The sequence below is a fragment of the Martes martes genome, assembly GCF_963455335.1.
Source record: "Martes martes genome assembly, chromosome: 1".
Lineage (NCBI taxonomy): Eukaryota > Metazoa > Chordata > Mammalia > Carnivora > Mustelidae > Martes > Martes martes.
In genome coordinates this window covers 196,645,027-196,666,461 of record NC_137888.1, presented here as the reverse complement: position 1 = coordinate 196,666,461, position 21,435 = coordinate 196,645,027, and the positions used below count along the sequence as shown (strand labels likewise).

Sequence of the window (21,435 nt, the reverse complement as noted above, 5' to 3'; positions counted from 1 at the left end):
ATTGTATGGATATACTACTTTTGTTTACCCATTCATCTGCAGATAAACAATTGGGTTGTTTCTACCTTTTGGATACTGTGAATAATATTGCAATGAACAGTGGCATACAAGTATATGTTTAAGGGATATATGTTTGGGATATGTACCAAGTGATGAAATTGTTGGGTTATATCATAATTCTATGCTTAGCATTTTAAGGAACTGCCAAAGAGTTTTCCACAGTGATTACACCATTTGACATTGCTATCAGCAACATACAGGTGTTCCAATTTCTCTACATCCTCACTAACACTTGTTATTTTCTGTTTTCTTTTTACATTATTTTATAATAGACATCCTAATGGGTATGAAGTGGTATCTCTTTGTGGTTTTTATTTGCATTTCCCTAATGATTAGTGATTTTAAGCATCTTTTCATATCCTTACTAGCAATTTTATATATTTTTTAGAGAAATGTCTGTTCAAATTCTTCACCATTTTTGAATCTGGTTACTTGTCTTTTGTTGTTGTTGAATTGTAGGAGTTCTTTTTATATTCTGGATATCAATCCTTTATCAGATATATGATTTGAAATGTTTCTTCCACCCCATGGTTTGTGTTTTTCACTCTGTTGATCGTGTCTTTTGATACATACTGGTATTTGACTTTCAAGAAGCCAAATTTGTCTGTTTTTCTTTTGTTGCTTGTGCCTTTGTTATCATATCCAAGAAATAGTTGCCAAATTTAATGTCATAAAGCTATTGTCTTATGTTTTATAAGAATTTTATAGCAGCTTTTTAAGAGTTTTTATAGGGGCACCTGGATAGCTCAGTCGTTAAGCATCTGCCTTTGGCTCAGGTCATGATCCCAGGGTCCTGGGATTGAGCCCATGTCAGACTCCCTGCTTGCCGGGAAGCCTGCTCCCCTGCTCTCTGCAGCAGCATATTGTCCTCATCTGTGAAATGGAAAAAGAACTGATGACTTTTCAAGGTTATGTTCCTGCTCTCACTGTCTCTCTCTCTCTGTGTCACATAAATAGATAAAATCTTTAAAAAAAAAAAGAGTTTTTATAGCTTTAGGTTTTACATTTAGGTATTTGATCCATTTTGAGTTAACTTTTTTGTATGGTGTGAGGTAAGAGTCCAATTTCCCTCTTGCATGTAGATATCCAGTTTTCCCAGCACCATTTGTTGAAAAGACCCTCCTTTCCCCCACTAAATGGTCTTGGCATCCTTTTAGAAAATCATTTGACCATATAATGTGAGGGTTTATTTCTGGGTTCTATGCTATTCCATTGGTCTACATGCCTGTCTTTATGCCAGTACCATACTGTTTTGATTCCTGTAGCTTTGTAGTAAGTCTTCAGGATGATCTTCAGCTTTGCTCTTTTTCAAGATTGTTTTGGCCCTTTGGGGTCCTGTGAGACTCCACATGAATTTTAGGATGGTTTTTTCTATTTCTGCAAAAAACAAAAACAGAAACAAAACCATTGCAATTTGATACGGATTGCATGAAATGTGTAGATTGCTTTAGGTAGCATTGACATTTTAACATTATTAGGTCTTCAGTTCACGGACACGGAATGTCTCTCCATTTCTTTGTATCTTCTTTAATTTCATTTTTTTTTAAGATTTTATTTATTTATTTAATTGAGAGAGAGAGAGAGAGAGTGGGAGAGAACATGAGAGGGAAGAAGTTTAGAGGGAGAAGCAGACTCCCCGCGGAGCAGGGAGCCCGATGTGGGTCTCCATCCTGGGACTCCAGGATCATGACCTGAGCCGAAGGCAGTCACTTAACCAACTGAGCCACCCAGGCGCCCCTTTTCTTTAATTTCTTATACCAATGTTTTATAGTTTTCAGAGTACAAATCTTTTGTCTTCAGTTTATTACTTAGTATTTTATTCTTTTTGATGCTAATGTAAATGGAATTGTGTTCTTAGTTTCCTTTTCAGGTTGTTCAGTGTTCATGTATAGAAATGTAACTGATTTTCATATGCTGGTTTTGTATCCTGCAACTTTGCTGAATATTTATTAGTCCTTTTTGGGGGGGTGCAGAATCTTTAGCATTTTCTACATATAAGATCATGTCATGTGTGAACAGAGAATTTTACTTCTTCTTTTCTAATTTGGATGCCTTTTATTTCCGTTTCTTGCCTACTTGTTCTGGTTAGGGCTGCCAGTACTGTGTCGAATAGAAGTGGTGAGAGTGGACAGCCTTGTCTTGTTCCTGATCTTAGAGGGAAAGGTTTTAGTTTTTCACCATTGACTATATGTTGTTAGCTGTGGGCTTTTCAAATAAGGCCTTTACTATGTTGAGGTTTTGGTTTTTTGGTGTTGTTGTTTTTTTTAAATCATGAAAGGACCAATTTGGATGGTTTTCATCTTTTTCTCTCCTAATTGTTCTGGCTAGAACTTCCTGTACAATAGCAGTGGTGAAACAGACATCCTGATCTTGTTCCTGGTCTGGAGGAGAAAGCCTTCAGAGTTTTCAGTACTTCACCTTTGAGTATGATATTAGCTGTAGGTTTTTTGTTGTTGTTGTTTTTTTAAAGATTTATACTTATTTATTTGACAGGGAGAGACACAGCTAGAGAGGGAACACAAGCAGGGGGAGTGGCAGTGGGAGAAGCAGGCTTCCCGATGAATGGGGGTGGGAGGGGAGCTTGGGGACTCCATCCCAGGAGCCCCTGCCATCAGACCTGAGCAGAAGGCAGATGCTTAACCAATGCACCACCCAGGCGCCCCTAGCTGTGGTTTTGTTATAAGTGCCCTTTATCATGTTAAGGAAGTTCCTTTCTTTCCTAGTTTTCTGAGTGTTTTTATTGTGAAAAGGAACCCTGCCTCTGGGAGTATCCAGAGGTAGTGAAGGTACTGAAGTTCAGAGTCCCTCACATTTCCCACTCAGGGCAGATTAAATGGAACCTCAGCCACCAAGGCTTTGGCTCTAAAGTGATCGGGAGTGGGCACTGACAGAACTATTGGGAGTTATACTGAGAGGCCAGGAACAACCCATCCCAACCTATAGAGCAAACTCTGAAGTCCAGCTAGAATGACCTCTTTTATTTTTATTTTTATTTTCTTAAAATCATTATTTATTTATTTTAGAGAGAGAGGGAGAGCGCAAGGGGGAGGAGCAGAGGGAGAGCGAGAGAGAAAACCTCAAGCAGATTCTCCGCTGACCGTTTAGCCTGATGCAGGGCTCAATCCCATGGCCCCGAGATCATGACCTGAGCCCAGATGAAGAGTTTGATACTCAACTGACTGACCCACACAGGCGCCCTTCTTAGTTTTACTTTTTAAAGTTTCTATTATTTTTTTTAAGATTTTATTTATTTATTTGACAGAAAGAGATCACAAGTAGGCAGAGAGGCAGGCAGAGAGGGAGGAGGAAGCAGGCTCCCCACTGAGCAGAGAGCCCAATGCGGGGCTCGATCCCAGAACCCTGAGATCATGACCTGAGCCGAAGGCAGAGGCTTAACCCACTGAGCCACCCAGGCACCCCTAAAGTTTCTATTTTAATCACCTGGTGCTCATCCCGATGAGTACATTTCTTAATCTCTACCACTGCTTTCACCCATCCACCCACCGACCTCCCCTCTGGTACCCAGTTGGTTCTCTATAGTTATGACGTGGGATGACTTCTTTCTTATCTTTCTATAGCGCTGATTTTCCCCACGCTATTCTGCTATCCAAGGCCTTATCCTTAAAGTTCTTCTTCGGCAAGTCTTCCATTGCATTATACCCCCACCTGGTGCAAGGGAGCTCTTTCCTTCACCTTTATTTTCCCATGGCCCATAATATGGAGAAATGACCTTATTCTGTAGAGTATCATAATTCAGGTAAGCTCTATCCAGAAGGTCCAAGGGACCCTCCACCCCTCCTCTTTCATCTCCAGGGCCTCACAGACCTGCTTCAATTATGGGCCCAACACATATTCATATTTGGTAAGCATATTTATTGAGCTTTCCTGTACCTCTTCTAGGTCTTGGAGATCTTGGTAAGATTGACAAAGTTCCTCATTTCATGGACCTCACAGTCTAATTAGGGGAGAGAGATGATAAACCAATGAAGGAAAATATCAGCACTAAATTCTCTGCAGATTGAGAAAATAGGATGGTGTAATAGTGACAGGGCAACTACTTAGACTGGGTACATAGCCGTGGAGGGCTTCTCTGAGGAAGTTGATGAAGACGATGGAACTGAATGGGATTCCTTTTTTTTTTTTTTAAAGATTTTATTTGTTTATTTGACAGACAGAGATCACAAGTAGGCACAGAGGCAGGCAGAGAGAGGAGGAAGCAGGCTCCATGCTGAGCATAGAGTCCGACGTGGGGCTCGATCCCAGGACCCCGGGGATCACGACCCGAGCCGAAGGCAGAGGCTTTAACCCACTGAACAATCCAGGCGCCCCCCCCCCCTTTAAAAAAGATTTTATTTATTTATTTGACAGAGATCACAACTAGGCAGAGAGGCAGGGGGTGGGGTGGGATGGGGAGCAGACTTCCTCCTGAGCAGAGAGCCAGATGTGGGGCTCGATCCCAGGACCCTGAGATCATGACCTGAGCCAAAGGCAGAGGCTTTAACCCACTGAGCCACCCAGGTGCTCCAGGATTATTCTTTTTTAAAAGCAACTGTTCATGACAGCAAATGTACATGTTCATTTATCAGGTTTATCATGATAAATGATTATCATGATTATTAATAATGGTTATCATGGTTATTTATCTGGGCAGTTATCATGGTTGTTTATCTGGGCGGGTTCCCTAGGACGGTTGATCAACAGCATCCTTCATACCCTTTCCAGGGCCAGCCCTAAAAGTGATCCCTCAACACCATGCAATCTGGGAGCAGAGTTACAGGCCACTCCTCTACTCTCCAAGATAGTCATCTGGAGTTCTCACTACACACCATGCTGCCCCTGAGTTCTGGTCCTTCTGCCTAGAATTTTCCTTCCCTGAGCCTTCACGTGCATCTCTCTGGCATTGTTGGCATTCAGGTGTCAGCTTACCTCATTAGGGTCTTATCCAATTCCTCCCCTTTCTTGACTGCCTTTTCTATACAGGCGTCTCTTTTATGTTCTTTTTAGTACTCGTTAGTATTTGAAATCGTCTTGTACTGCTTGGCTCTCCTGTTTAGAAGGTAAGCTACTTCAGGGCAGAGACGTGTTTTCTCTTGTTCGATACTGTGCTCCCCAGGGCCGAGGTCAGCCTCTGAAATACAGTTTGGGGACAATAAATGTCTGCTGAATGAACATTCACACGGAACAGGATTTTATTAGTTAACACTCGACTAATGAGAACCCTCCAAGTTCAATTTTAAGCATAGTTCTTCATTCATTTTAGCGCGTGGTTCTAAGAGGGGACTCTGGACCTAGATGTTCTGTATTCAAAGCCCCACCTTCTTCTTACTTCTCAGTTTCAGTTTTTCCAACTTTGAAGAGATGCTAATTGTATATAACTCACAATGTCAATGTAAGGATTAAATGAGTTAATACCTGTAAAATGCTTACAGTTATGCTTGGCGTATCTTATTACTATTCCTTAGCACCCAGCACAGTGCCTTGTACTCAATAAAGAATTGCCAAACATGGAATTTTATACTATAGCAATTTTGCCTGGCTTTCAGTAGCCACTGGGGTGGATTTCTTTACATGGGGCATCTGGGTGGCTCAGTCAGTTAAGTGTCTGCCTCCAGCTCAGGTCATGATCCTGGGGTCCTAGGACTGAGCCCCTGCTTCTTCCTCTCCCTCTGCTCCTCTGCTCCTGCTCTCTTGCTTGTTCTCTATCTCAAATAAATAAAATCTTTTAAAAAATAGAAAAAATTATAATCTAGTATGAAGGAAGAGATTATAATCTAGTATGAAGGAAGTGGTGTGTGAGTAGAAAGTTTAAAAAAACATCCCAAGAATAAGATGGTTACTGAAGAAATACAATTATCTGCCACTTTGGAATCTGGTTAAGAGTGATCATGGCTTCTGGGATCTTTGGTATCCAGAAGTGAGGATGGATGGAAGTTTGGTTGGTGGAGGAAGGATTAAGTTGGCTTCTGTGGAATGCGGAGGTGGTGAAACAGTGGAAAGTAAGAGGGTGTTTTTCCCAGGTGTGAGTCCAAGTGATGGAGAAGTCTTAGTTCTATCTTCTGATTAATTAGCAAGTTGTTGGTGAATTTTGTCTAATTCTAGCAGGAAGATTCCAGATTTTTAAACCTCACTTGAATGTAGGGCCATCAATAGGCAGGTATGCATGTAACTCACTCTAGGGACTCCATCTAACAGAACACATTTTCCTACAGGTGAATTGGGGATAATTCTACAAAGGTGGTTGTGAGGGCATAACATCGTCCAAGTAGTCAGGGAAACTCCTGGAAGGCAAGGAAACAGTGATGTTACAGAACGGCAATGGCATCTTGAGAGGAGGGAATAGAAGGGGCTTCCATCACCAAGGGAGCAAGCCCTGGCCCTTGTTGCTCCAACCTCATTAACAAAGGAGGAAGGTAAGCATGGGTGTCTTTTTTTTTTTTAACTGAAGGAATCTTTTTTTTTTTTTTAAGATTTTATTTATTTATTTGATAGACAGAGATCACAAGTAGGTGAAGAGGCAGGCAAAGAGAGGAGGAAGCAGGCTCCCCGCTGAGCAGAGAGCCCGATGCAGCGCTTGATCCCAGGACCCTGGGATCATGACCTGAACCGAAGGCAGAGGCTTTAACAAACTGAGCCACCCAGGCGCTGCAGCATGGGTGTCTTTGATGGTTGTGTATTTGGTCCTTTAAGGGGAGGTAAAAAGTGAAATTTCTTTTTCAAGCCTCTGCCCAACTTCACTGGTCTCTTTCTTCTCCCTCTGGTCATCTTTAGGGTTCTTATTTAAACCTGCTTCCACCCTTGAGACCAAATCTTTTTTTTTTTTTTTTTTTTAAGATTTTACTTATTTACTTGAGAGAGAGGTAGGTAGAGAGAGAGAACATGAGCAGAGAAAGAGGCAGCTATAGAGGGAGAGACAGACTCCCTGCTGAGCAGGGAGCTGGGTATGGGGCTTGATCCCAGGACACTGGGATCATGACCTGAGCCCAAGGCAGATGCTTAACCAATTGAGCCACCTAGATGCCCCACCTTGAGGCCAAATATGCTTTATATGTCACAGAGGGAGTCCAAACTAAGAGGCCAATCGGGAAAACTTAAGACCTGGAGTAAGGAGACATCAGAGTGTTGATTTGACCTCAGGATGCTGAGAGAAGTGAATGAACTTTTGAGGGTTCCTTTGCCCTATACGAATATAGGATGAAGTCCTCTCACTTGAGGGAGCAGAGGCTTTGAGTGAGCTGCTTTCTCACCCACAAGCCCGCTGTTTCCAGATGGTTATCGGAATGCCTTTTAGACAAGCAGAGCCCTTTTCCTTACTCCCAGAGGATAATCTAAAAGGAAATATATATGTATATGTGTGTGACACAATGACAAAATTTCACTCAGGTGCAAGAGACTGATATCAGAGCCATCCTGAAAAGTCCCTTCAGACAAGAGAGAGGGGCATCAAGGCAAAATTTCTTCAGTTTTAGTAGCCACAGGACCGAGAATGGGGCATTTGAGAACATATGAAAGCTATAATACTTTTTGGAGCACCTCTGCAGATCTAAATTGCCATCAATAGTTTGGAACACACACACTTGTATTTTTATAACCTAATTTGTTCCGAAAATAACTATGTCTGATGTCTAGAGGTGTGAAGGCCCAGAAGAAAAGGGAAGTGGGGAAGAGAAAAGATTTTTTTATCCTCTTGATTTTATGAAGAAAAGAAAACAAACCTTCCAAAAAAAAATCAGTTTTTAGAATTTTTTTCATCATCTTGCCAATGTTCACTTCCTTGGAGGAGGAAGAGGAGGAGGAGGAGAACCTGTGGCTGGGGAGGTGGAGGTGGTGGAGGAGGAGGAGGAGGGGGAGGAGGAAGGAGAGGAGATGGGGGGGCCGGGGGAGAGGGGGGAGGAGAACTAATGGCTTGAGAGGTGGAGGTGGTGGTGGTGGGGGGGGAGGGGGAGAGGGGAGGGGAAGGAGAGGAGGAGGAGGAGGAGGAGATGGAAGGAGAGGAGGAGGGGGAGGAGGAGAAAGAGGAGGAGGAGATGGAACGGGAGAAAGGGGGAGGGGGCAAGGGGAGAAGGGAGGGGGAGGAGGAAAACCTGTCTGTTGTACAGAGGGCTAACACAAAACACTCTTCTCATTAACTAGAGCCCACGTGGTAGCAATTACCAACTCGGGGGAGAAGAATCTGCCTCCCCCCCCCCCCCCGTGTCAGTTATGAAGAAAGCCCTTTCTTGTCCCTGCTTTTCTTTCAGGGAATTCTGAAGATTCAGTCAACAGGAAACGGGACAGGAGGTGGGGGTGGAGGGGGGAAACCCGAGAGTTACGTGGTGCGCATCAATTTCAAGGGTCCTTGAGGGCTGTGCACACAATCTCCGTATGAGACCGTAGTAATAGCAGCAATCATCGGTGATCGGCCCCCAATATTGAACCCGATACCTCCGTGCCAGGCACTTGCATCATCTCATTCAATCCTAACAAGCCTCCCCTAAGTGAGGACTGAGGAGGGACCCAGGTTCAATTGAAGCACTTGGTGGCCAGCATGCGTCTCTGGTGGCTGGCGGGGTCCAAACTCATTCTGTCGAACCCACCCCGGAACCGTTCCCAGGTGGATTCAGGCCTGGGATTTTGGTGCCGCCTTCACTTCTGAGACGGTCATCTGTAGCATACATAGATGGCTCTATCCAGGGACGAATCATGGTCCACCCGGCACTGGGGAAGGACGGCCTCCGGGTGGCTCTCAGCGGAACTTTACTGTCGGCGGCGCGTGTTCCCGTCCGGGCGGCCGGGAGCGCGGGCCAGGCGGGGGACGCATTCTGGCGCGGACCGCGAGCGGAGCCTGCGAGCGCCGCCGCCGGAGAAGACCGACGCTTGCCCGGAGCCAGCCCGCGGCGCCCGGGCCTGGCCGGCCGCTTCCCGCCTCAGCCGCCAACCCCGCCGCCGCCGCCGCAGACGCCGCCGAGGCAGGAGCAGCGGGACGCTCAGCCGCTTGGCCCTGGCCGGCCCCGCGCGGCCCTGAGCCGTGGCGCCGGAGGTGAGTGCCGGTGCCGGCCCCCGGCTCCCGACTCGGGCCGCCGGGACCCGCAACAATGGGGGCCGAGTGGGGACGCGGCCCGGGCCCATGGCGCTCAGCGGCCTGGGGCAGCCAGCCTGTCCCAGCGGTCCGGGCCTTGGGGCGCTGGATCCCCGTTGGGGAACTCCAGTGGCCGGAGCCTTGGAGAGGGTCTTGGCTTCGACCCTGGGCCTCGGTGGCTTATATTTTGTATCTTGGTATCCAGGAAAGGGAGTCATAGGGGCACGGAGTCTTAACTCCTTCGGTGTGCGCTCTTGACGCTTGATGCGGACGCCCTGGAGGCAGACCACAGTGGGGTGGATGTGGGGGGGCTTGCGTTTAGAATTCTAGGGGCCTCAGTGTGCCTGGTCCCTCAGGCGCATCGGGATGTGTCTTCTCCCTACCCCCAGTCTCCCAAGGTCTGTGAACTTGGCGGACTGGGGTCTGGCTGGGGAGAAGAGGCACGAAGAGTTTGGCTTCTTGGGGGTAAACAGTGATTAGTTCCTGGAAAGGCAGGAGCTCAGCTGGGCACAGAGGAGTTGAGCAAAGAGCTGGATTCTCCGGGGCCCAGAAGCATCCTGGCGTTGAGGGGTTCTTGGGCAGGGAACTGAGTGTCACAAGAGTGCCACGGTGAATAGTGTTGGCTACCTTGGCTTTAGGGTGAGGCCGGAGTTGTGATTTGGGGAGTGTAGAGGAGTGTTGGTAGGCTGCCGAGTTTGGTAGGCTGCTTTATGTGGGCCATGGTGGTGGCAGCCTAGGAGATGAACAAGAGAACTTCGCAGAGTGGGCTTCCCGATAGAGAATGACCTCTTCCTGCGGGGGAGTGGGTGACTCAGATCTGTTAGAATTCCTGTGCTTGCTAGTGGATGTGACTGACGATATATTAGTGCCTGGGTACCAAGGCGGATGGGGCTGGAAAGGGCTTTGGGGGCATGAAGGAGTTCGTTCCTGAGTAGAAGATAGTGTGAAATCATTCCTTCTCACTCCGAGTCAGAATGGTAGCTGTCATTGACAATATTTTAGGCAAAGAATTTGTTTGTGGTATTTGGATCCAAAGCTTTTCTTCTGTTCATTTTTTTTTCCTCCTGTTTTTGAGTTGTGACTCATACTTTCTTTTCAGCACTGTGGCTATTGTTTGTAATGCTAGACAAACTTAGATACTGTAATATATGTAAATTTTAGGGGGTTTCAGTCCAATTCTTACAAATCTAAATTAATTTAAGAGCCTGTTTTCACTAATTTTTGTGTTATTGTTAAATGTGTGCAACTCTAGAGGAGGATGTGAAGACCCTAACAGTTGATGTTAAATACTCTTCATATCCCCAAATCCATGAACCATCCATTTTCTCCTACTGCCGTGAAGTCATTATGTTGAATCTTTTAAATCCTAGTGACTGCCATTTGAGCCCTCACAGGACATTATCTTCACTGGAAGTGTTATCTACCTTCAGTGAGTTTGGTCTGTACACTGTCTCATCTGTATTATTATTATTTTTTAAAGATTTTATTTATTTATTTGACAGAGAGAGATCACAAGTAGGCAGAAAGGCAGGCAGAGAAAGAGGGGGAAGCAGGCTCCCCGCTGAGCAGAGAGCCTGATGTGGGGCTCATCCCAGGATCCTGGGATCATGACCTGAGCCGAAGGCAGAGGCTTAACCCACTGGGCCACCCAGGTGCCCCTCATCTGTATTATTTAAAGGCAGTGTGCAAACTCCAACTCTGAGGCCTGCAACTGTTCACCAGAGGTTTGTATGTAGCGTTCAGACAAACGTTGGTATGGATGAGGTATTAAATTCTAGATGGAAAGAAAAAAGTATCAGAATCATTGCACCTTTTGAGTTTATTTAGAGTGTTAAGAGGCACTGGAGTCTACTATAAATTTTCAGGTGAAATGTGAGGTAATTCTGTCTGTAGTTGTACTAATAGTTATGGGGATTGGTTTTCCCCCCCCTTAATCTTTAAAAAAAATCATGTATTTCCCTTCAGTTCTTTCTCTTTCTTTTAAATTTTTCTATTTTAAATCATTAATTCTTCCATAAACTGGTTAGTATCTGTTGAATTATTCCAGATACTATGTTGGACATTTCCACAGTGGTGATATTTTTGACATTTTGATAGTAGTTCTTAGTTCAGAAGTGGCTATAGGTCTGTGAAGAAAGAATTGACTCAGGTGTATCAAGCTTTTAATCAGTAAAGCTGTTGAATGAAGTTTTTATGCAGTATTAATTTTGACTGGTGATAATTGATTATCTTAATATATTTCCATGAAAAAGTTTAGCTATAATGTGGTTACATTAGTGTGGGATTGTTTTAGCATCATTTCATTTAAATATACCTGTTAACTTGAAGTATTTCTGTAGACAAACCACAGGTAACATTTTGTTTCTGTGTGTGACTGGATGAACAGTGATTTATAAATACTGTATATGTGCTTGGGTTCCCCAGGAAGCCGTCACACTTTCCTTTCCACTGTGGTTTGGGAGCATGAAGGCGTTGCTTACCCACTTTGTCTGGTTCACTGTATGTAGGCTGGGAGTGTCTGCTGATCACTTGGAGTGCTGTCCCCTAGAACAGGAGGAATAAGATTGAGGTAAGGCTCAGTCTATTTGAAATTGCTTGCCTCTTGATATTCACTGCATAAAATATCATGTAAATTGTATTTGAATTTTTTTAAATTGTTAATCTCCATTCTGATCTAGTAGAATGAAATTCTGTCCTTTCCTTTCTTATCGGTAATTATGTTTTTGGCTAAAAATAAATGAAGAAATTTAAAATTAAGGCACTCATAATAAATTCTTTGAAATACCTTTCATTTTCTATCTAAAATATGCACTTGATCAAAGAAAATAAAAACAGTTTACATATGTTGTTTTGAAAACAAAGTGATTGCTGAAAGAAATATTTTTGACTACCTATTAGACAAATGGATAGACTTCCGAAACTCTTGGAAAGAAGGCTTAGAGTTTTTGCTCTCTTTAGGAAAACTCTGAAGTGCCTAGTACAATAGGAAGGGCATGTCTTTAGAGTCATCCCACTTCTACCTCTTGCTTGCTTTTTGACCTGGGCAAGCTGTTAACCTCTCTGAGCCTTGTTTTTTATTTTATTTATTTTTTTCATCTGTAAAATGGGGTTAATATAACCTCTGCAGATTGTATTGAGGACTGGAGAAGAGGCACAGTGCTTTGTGGGGGGCGGGTGGTCAGTGCTTGCTGTTAGTAGTAGTGTATTGATGTTAGTAGCTGTTAGTGTAGTTAGAAGTAGTAATGGGGGTACTACTCTCAGTAGTATTAGTAGTAGGAATATAGCTGGGTGCTCTGCATAGATGAGGGGCTCAGTTTCTTTGGTGAAGAAAGCAGCCTGCTGTCTCTACCTGTTTGCATTCTGGACAGGTGAGAATTGTTGAGGTAGTCTTTATCTGGTACTGGTGGGCAGGAGTCCACACTATAAAGTCCAAGGTCATTTCTGGCACTGGTAGGTTTTTTTTCTGGCAGTTTCTGTGGAGAAGCCAGGAGCTAACTGTTCGGCATGTCCTTGTTTTGAGAACGGTAAGCATTCCCATTGACAGAGTGCTAGGGTATGCCAGGCAGCATGATGTTCTTGTAGGCCATGGTCAGGATGTTTCTCTAGCTTTCGTCTTATCAGAGACCTGATTTTGTCTTTTTGCTAGGAAGACTCCAGATGCTGGAGAGATTTGTCATCTTTCTCTAATTTGGGGCTATTTTGATAGATTATAGCACTCTGTTCAGAAATGTTTTTGATGAACAGAAGGTTCACAGCCTTTGTTACAGAATTGTTCAGTTTTATTTTTTCCCTATGAGAGGAAAAAAAGTCAAGAGAAAAATAAATATGAACCAGATAGAAGTGATTAGAAATAACTGGCCCTAAATCTCTTCCAGCTCTAGTCAGATCTCCTCTCCATTCCGGCAGGTCTCTAACTCCAGTTAAAAGTAAATAATATTCTTTTGACCTTAAAATACAGTGAACATCTAGATTCTGGTATATCTCTATTTCAACATCTCACAAGGACCTTTATGACCCAGCCTCTTCTGTATCTGCCTTTCTAGTCCCTCCTCTGCAACAATTCCTTTGGCACTTGAGGCTCTAGTTATAGAGAACTCCTTGAGGGTCCCAGCATGTTCAGGCTATACCTCCTGCTAATTTTCCTCTCCATCCTAGTGATTTTTCTGACTCCTAGGCTTGCATTTACCAGAAATCAAGGCACTACCATCTCTCTTTTTTTTTAAAGATTTTATTTATTTATTTGACAGACAGAGATCACAAGTAGGCAGAGAGGCAGGCAGAGGCCGGGGGGAAGCAGGCTCCCTGCTAAGCAGAAAGCCTGACATGGGGCTCAATCCCAGGACCCCAAGATCATGACTTGAGCCGAAGGCAGAGGCTTTAACCCACTGAGCCACCCAGGTGCCCCGGCGCTACCATCTCTTAAGAGACTCTCTGATTCTGGGAGCCTGGGTGGCTCAGTGGGTTAAAGCCTCTGCCTTCGGCTCAGGTCATGATCCCAGGGTCTTGGGATCGAGTCCCACATCGGGCTCTCTGCTCCACGGGGGGCCTGCTTCCTCCTCTCTCTATCTGCCTGCCTCTCTGCCTTCTTGTGATCTCTGTCAAATAAATAAATAAAATCTTTAAAAAAAAAGAGAGAGACTCTGATTCTTTCTAGATTAAGCTGAATGCCTCTCTTTTGTGTGGCCATTGAGATCTGTCTAAGCGTCTTTCATAATTACACTGTACTCCCAACTTTTGGTATATTTGTGTGTTTTCCATGCTAGGTTGTGACCTACTCGAGAGCAGACCCTTGTCTTGTTTATCCTTATATTCTAGTATATGTGCTGCCGAAGTGAGCACTATCCTTATATTCTAATACCTAACCATCTCTAGCACAGAGTAGCTACTCAGTGAATGTTTGTGGAATGAACAAATGAATGACCTCTGATATGAAATGACAGGAAATCATTCCTTGTGGAGTTGGTGGTGATGAGAGTTCTGATTTTATGGCTGCATCTAGTCCTAGCTGAAACAGCATTTCTGCCTTTGTACTTCCAGGTTGCTAAAAGCAGTATTTTGTTTGAAAATGTGTTGCTTAATTCCATACGTTCATGGTTTCAGGCTGGGGGGCTATTACTTGCTTTCTGTGGGTCTTGCAAAAGTTTGCTTTGGAAGAAATAAAAGTTTTTCGTTGGTATTATCTAGCTCTTCCTTTGGCCATTTACTGCTGTGAGCACTTTGTCCTCATGTGTGAAGAAGAATGGCTAGTCAGTTTGGGTCACAAGGTCTCCAGACAACTAGTGGGAGTGGGTAATGGATTTAACACCAGGTGTGTGACTTACTGGCTGATGGACTTTTGGGAGTTGAGCTTAATATCACCATTTTCAGGATCCAAGATTATTTGCCCAAACTTTATTCAGGAATTTGAACTCAGTGACTATGAAATTATCTGTACTAGTTCTTTGCTCAGCCTAATACTGTACTAACACTGAAACTGATGAATTAATTCTTTGTTAGGAGGCTATGTGTTCTGAGTTACTAAACCAGTAATTAAGGAATCGTGCTGATTCATTAAGTCACCCTCTTGGTTCTTCATGGTAAAATAACTTGAGAGTGTATATCCAAATTACTTTGATTTAATTCTCATGATTGATCCGATCACATAGGAATCCCACTGAGGACCAGGTGTGAGGAACCTTACTAAAACCTACATAATGCCGTTCTTCTTTCATGCAGCTGACAAACATAGCAGACTGCAGAAAAGAAAAGCATGAAAAGTAACCGTAGTTAGATTAAAGATAGAAACTGATATGAGAGGGGCGCCTGGGTGGCTCAGTGGGTTAAAGCCTCTGCCTTCAGCTCAGGTCATGATCCCAGGGTCCTGGGATCGAGCCCCGCATTGGGCTCTTTACTTAACAGGGAGCCTGCTTCCTCCTCTCTCTCTGCCTGCCTCTCTGCGTACTTGTGATCTCTGTCAAATAAATAAACAAAATCTTTAAAAAAACCCAAAACCTGATATGAGATAAGGAAAACTGAGACAAAGTATAAGACATTAAATATGGCAAGCAACTGTGAAATTGAAGATAGTTTGTGAGCACTGTTGAGATTTTGATCATAATACAGGTTAGAAGCGATAAAAACAAGGATAATTTCAGCCAACATAGATATATTGGCAGTACTAGTGTCCACTTATGGTCTTGTAACACCATTAATGAAAGTTGTATACAGGCAGAAATGAAAATGTTTGCTTTATGATAAGTATACTTCGCACATGTATCATATTATAGTTCATAAAACACTTTCATGTACATTTCCTTTACTTTACCCTCCCAACAACCCTGTGATGCAGGTAGCTCCATTTTACAGATGAGGAAGAAAACACAAAGAGGTGAAGTGGCTTGCTTTCAAGTGCACAAAGCCAGTAAGAAGAAAAGTTGGGACTTGATGCCGGGTTTTCTGATCCTAAGTTTAGGACCCCTTTTATGTCCTCATAGGATGCTGTTAGGTCTTAGTTTGGGGGGATGGTTACCCCTTATTCCAGGCTTCTGGCCAGTAAAAGGTACACCCAAAGAAGGTAGTGTCACACAGAGGGTAGAGCATCTACTCTGTTAACAATAGCCCAGAAACTCTAAAGGGCTGGATGGGGGAGGAACCTAAAGGGAGCCTGCCCCTCTCTGCAATAGGTCACTTAGTGCTCAAGACAAAAACCCAGAACCAGGTGATGTTTTTGCAATACTTGACACTACCAGTGATCTTTCTCCTAATGTGATGCTGTATAGAAATTGGATTAAAAAAAAAAAGTTTGGGAAGAATTTTTTTAGGTGTGATTCTAACTTGAGCTCAGGCTCTTTGCTTTCATTGTGCTTTCTAGTTCCACTGTCTCTTCCACACCAGCTTTCGCTGTTTCACCCACCTGCACTGAGCTTGGATGCCAGTTTGGCACGGCCCATAGTTTCAGTGCTGCCTTTCCTGGGTCTGAGAACCCTTTACCTGTACTCTTTCCATCCCTAAACTTTGTCCTCTGGGTTCTTTTGCTAACCCTAGGCTGCTCAGTGTTTCTGGGAGTCAGGAAAATTGGATGTCTTGTTGACAGCAGTTCCCGCTGCCCCACTTGAGTTGAGCTCTGACTGCTACTCATGGTCCTCCTGTGCTGCCTTCTCAGGGACCCATTTCCTTCAGCAACTGCTTACATGTTTCCCAAGGCTCGTTTTTTAAAAATATTTTTTCTTCTTTTTTAATTTTTTAATTTTTTCAAGTAATCTCTGTCCCCAGCATGGGGCTCAAACCCACAACCCTGAGATCAAGAGTCACAGTTCTACCAGCTGAGCCGGCCAGGCACCTCAAGGCTTATTTTTTCCATAGGCCCTAGACCTGCCTTCTGTCTCCCTCATTCCTTTTTTTAAAAGATTTTATTTATTTATTTGACAGAGATCGCAAGTAGGCAGAGAGGTAGGCAGAGAGAGAGGGAGAAGCAGGCTCCTACTGAGCAGAGAGCCCAGTGAGGGGCTTGATCCCAGGACCCTGAGATCATGACCTGAGCCAAAGGCAGAGGCTCAACCCACTGAGCCACCCCGGTGCCCCTATCTCGCCCATTCTTTTTTTCTTTTTTAAATATTTTATTTGTTTATTTGACAGAGAGATCACAAGTAGGCAGAGCAGCAGGCAGAGAGGGAGGGGGGAAGCAGGCTCCCCGCTGAGCAGAGAGCCCAGTGCGGGGCTCGATCCCAGGACCCTGATACCATGACCCGAGCCGAAGGCAGAGGCTTAACCCACTGAGCCACCCAGGTGCCCCTATCTCCCTCATTCTTTTTTTTTTTAAAGATTTTATTTATTTATTTGACAGCCAGAGATCACAAGTAGGCAGAGAGGCTGGCAGAGACAGAGAGAGGAGGAAGTTGGCTCCCCGCCGAGCAGAGAGCCCCAACGCGGGGCTTGATCCCAGGATTCTGGGATCATGACCCGAGCTGAAGGCAGAGGCTTTAACCCACTGAGCCACCCAGGTGCCCCTATCTCCCTCATTCTTGACCATGACTTCACTTTAAGGCTCCTGCTCCCTGTTTTTTCCCCTTACCTTTCTGTCAGACATTTCCTTTTTTCTTTCTCTTTCTATTTTTAAAGATTTGTTTATTTATTTTAGAGAGAGCATGAGTAGGAAGGGCGGAGGGAGAGGGAGATAGAATCCCAGGCAGACTCTGTGTTGAGTGTGGAGCCTGACACAGGGCTTGATCCCACAACCCCGAGATCATGACCTGAGCTGAATGAAACCAAGAATCAGAGGCATAACTGACTGTGCCACCCACGTACCCCTCTCTCATGACAGTTCCATAGTTCAGAATCTCATGCTTGTAGAAAGTCCTTGACTTTTTAACTTTTTCCTCCATGATTATACCAGTAATACCAGTAATACATGAGCACAGTAAAATTCAGACATTTTTAAATAATGAAAGGAACCCATAATCCATGTCTCAGTGTTAATCACCACTGAGAATTCAGTCTATTTCTGATGGGGTTGTGATCTCAGGGTGGTAAGATAGACCCCTGTGTGGGGCAGAGTCTGTTTGAGACTCCCTCTTCCTCTCCTTCTGCCTGTCCCCTGAGCAGGTATGCAGGTGTACTCTCTTTCTTTCAAATAAATAAATCTTAAAAAAAAAGAATTTGGTCTATATTCACATTTTTTTCTACTGGGTTTGCTAAACGTGTATGAATGCATGTGTACGTGAGAGAAAGAGAGAAGTAAAGTAATTCCTTTTTTTTTTTTAAGATTTTATTTATTTATTTGACACAGAGAGAGAGATCACAAGTAGGCAGAGAGAGAGAGGGATGCAGGCTCCCTGCTGAGCAGAGAGCCCGATGTGGGGCTTGATCCCAGGACCCTGGGATCATGACCTGAGCTGAAGCCAGAGGCTTTAACCCACGGAGCCACCCAGGTGCCCCAAAGTAATTCCTTTTTGCATAAGTGGGATTACAATATATCTACTCTTCCATAACTTTTTCATTTAATGCTTTTGTCTTGGGCATTTTTTCATGTTTAATACATAGATCTAGCCTATATTATAATAGTTACATAGTATTGTGTTGTATATATATATTTTTTTTGTATTGTATATTTGTATCAATTTTTCTAGTCCCCTGGTGATAGACATTTGTTTCTGTCTTTGCAGCTACAAGCATCCTTGTATGTATGTATCTTTGTATACTTCTTTGTATACATTGTATACATCTTTCTGTACTTTGTATACTTTTTTTTTTCAAAGATTTTATTTATTTATTTGACAGACAGAGATCACAAGTAGGCCGAGAGGCAGGCAGAGAGAGAGGAGGAAGCAGGCTCCCTGTTGAGCAGAGAGCCCGATGCGGGACTCGATCCGAGGACCCTGGGATCATGACCTGAGCCGAAAGCAGAGGCTTTAACCCACTGAGCCACTCAGGTTCCCTGTACTTTGTATACTTTTGATAAAATCTTGCAAGTGGATTTTCTGTGTCAAAGGATATGCATGTTTAAAATTTTTCTAGGTAATACCAAATAACTGAAAATATTGTATTTATAGTTTTCCTTTAGCACTGAACATTATCAAATTTTTTAAAAAGATTTTATTTTCGTATGTTTTTTAAAAGATTTTGTTTATTTATTTGACAGAGAGAGATCACAAGTAGACAGAGAGGCAGGCAGAGGGAGAGGGGGAGGCAGGCTCCCCGCCAAGCAGACAGTCCGATGTGGGGCTCAGTCCCAGGACCCCGAGACCATGACCCGAGCCGAAGGCAGGTGCCCCTAAAAGATTTTATTTATGTACTTGACAGAGATTACAAGTAGGTTGAGAGGCAGGCAGAGAGAGAGGGGGAAGCAGGCTCCCTGCTGAGCAGAGAGCCAGATGTGGGGCTGCCAGGACCCCAGGACCATGACCTGAGACAAAGGCAGAGGCTTTAACCCACTGAGCCACCCAGGTGCCCCAATTATCAAATATTTTTAATCTTTACCAGTTTGAAGCTAATTTTGAACACATTTTTTTGAATCCTGGATAACATTTTCTTACTGAGGAGGAAGAATATCTTTTCATGTGTTTATTTTGTATGCATTAATTGATTAATTAATTAGTTGATTAATTAATTAGTTGATTAATCAGTGTCTCCTTTTTAGCCTCTTAACCTCCTCTCCCCTTTTGGTTTTATCTACATGTAGGGTAGAACCATAGTAACTTAGCTCTGGGTCTCTCGTGCCACCCTAGCCTTCTCCTTCCTATCTCTGTTTCTTATCTAAAACGCAATTTTACTGCCATTTCCTTACCACATGTTTTATCTATGTCTCTTCATGCTTTGTGGTCTGGCTTCTGGTCTTACATTTCTCCTGGACACTATTTCTGAGGTGAATTCCTTATTGCCAGGACAACAGTTTTTTTTTCTTGATGTCTGTTCTCCCTTGTTCTGACCAACTCCCCACTCCCCAGGGGAGGGAAGCCACGCATGAATGGACTTTTTATTATGGAAAATTTCAAACATAGACAACAACAGGGAATATAGTATATGAACCCATGTACCCATCACCCAATTTCGACAATTATCAACACTCCCCCCAATTTTTTCCTTCAGTTGTCCTCCCCACTTTTTGGTGGTTATTGGTATATTTCAAAGCTAAATCTCAGACATTGTCACTGAGTGTATATCTCTTACTGATAAGAACATTCTATTTTTTTTTTTAAAGATTTTATTTATTTATTTGCCAGAAAGAGAGCATGCTCATAGGAGCAGGGGGGAGGGGCAGAGTGAGAGGAAGAAGCAGACTCCCCACTGAGCAGAGAGCCTGATGTGGGGCTCCATCCCAGGACCCTGAGATCATGACCTGAGCCACCCAGGTGCCCCAAGAACATTGTATTTTTTAAACATCGTTTCATTGCCATTTTCTACCCTAATAAAAATTAACAATATTTCCTGAATAGTGAGGACTTGATTTATTTTACTTTTTAAAGATTTTATTTATTAGACAGAGAGAGAGAGAGAGAAAGCACAAGGGGGGTGGGGCAGAAGGAGAGAGAGAAACAAACTCCCTGCTGAGCCCGAAGCAGCCTCAATCCCAGGGCTCCTGAGATTAACTCAGACGTTTAACCATCTGAGCCGCCCAGCTGCCCCAGGACTTGATTTTTTTTGTTTTTTAAAGATTTTATTTATTTGACAGACAGAGATCATGAGCAGGCAGAGAGGCAGGCGGAGAAAGGAGGAAACAGGCTACCCACTGAGCAGAGAGCTGGATGCGGGGCTCGATCCCAGGACCCTGGGATCATGACCTGAGGCAGAGGCTTTAATCCACTGAGCCACCCAGGTGCCCCAGGACTTGATTTTTTTTCCTTCCTTCCTTCCTTCCTTCCTTCCTTCCTTCCTTCCCTCAGTCCTTTTTTCTCCCCCCAGGATTTGATTTTAATCCTGGCTCTGTGATACCTGCTGTTTAACTTGGGCAGTTTGTGAACTTGTTTTCTCCTCTTGAATGGTAGTGAGGATAATTATGATAATTCCATCTCATAGGATTGTTGTGAGATTGAGATTATCTCATACTCCACATTAAGTGCTTATTAGCACAGTGCTTTACCTGTGTGGGCACAAACATTTTTTGTCTCACTCTGTTTTTATTTATCCATTCATTGATTCAGCAGATTATTTTTTGAGCATGTATGTTTTAGCTGAAGAGGAAACACTGACCTTGGCTTCTGGGATTCTACATTGTCTTGATTCTCTGCCTAGTTCTCAGATGTGCTTTTGTAAAAACCCTTCCTTTTGTCCCTCTAGATATGGATATAACCCAGGTTTGTTGTTTTCCTCTTTGCCTGGCCCTCAGAGACCTAGCTCTTTAACTCCCACCACTTCAGAGTGTCCAAGTGACTCAGTTCTGTAACTGTGGTTTCTTTACAAAGCAGCAAACCCACATTTCCTCCTGACTTTTGGACATCTCTGTCTGGCCAAGGGGATGAGTATAAAGTGCACTGAATTGAGTCTGCAAACCAGGGCTGCAACTCCATCTTAGCCACTAACTTCATGGCTTGGGCAGTCAGAGTTACCTCTCTTGGTCTTGGTCAAAAGGATGGAAGGGCTGAATTAAGAGTCCGAAGTTCTAGCCAGCTTTAAAGGCCTATCAGCTGGGAGAAGGTGGTTTTAGAAATGTCCTCAACATGGGTGGAACCATAGCCACCATTCTGCTCCCCAAACAAGTTTCTGGCTTCCTCCACCTGCCCACTCCGGGGAAATCCAGGCTTTACCCTATGGCTCTTCCCTCTCATTTTTCCTTAACATAGTTACCTCATGGCTAGGTCTTTAGGTGATTTTGATTCCTGGCTTTTCCTGGAACACACTGGTGGCTG

At 43.8% G+C, this 21,435-nt stretch overlaps 1 protein-coding gene across 1 annotated transcript in view; it reads left to right on the top strand.

The window, feature by feature from the left end:
• Positions 1 to 8,866: 8,866 nt before the first annotated feature.
• Positions 8,867 to 21,435, top strand: part of RAD54L2 (RAD54 like 2) — a 110,309-nt gene continuing 97,740 nt past the window's right edge. The window contains exons 1-2 of the mRNA XM_080806991.1: positions 8,867 to 9,076; positions 11,540 to 11,684. The gene's annotated coding sequence lies outside the window, so the exon portion shown is untranslated. The remainder of the gene's footprint in view (positions 9,077 to 11,539; positions 11,685 to 21,435) is intronic.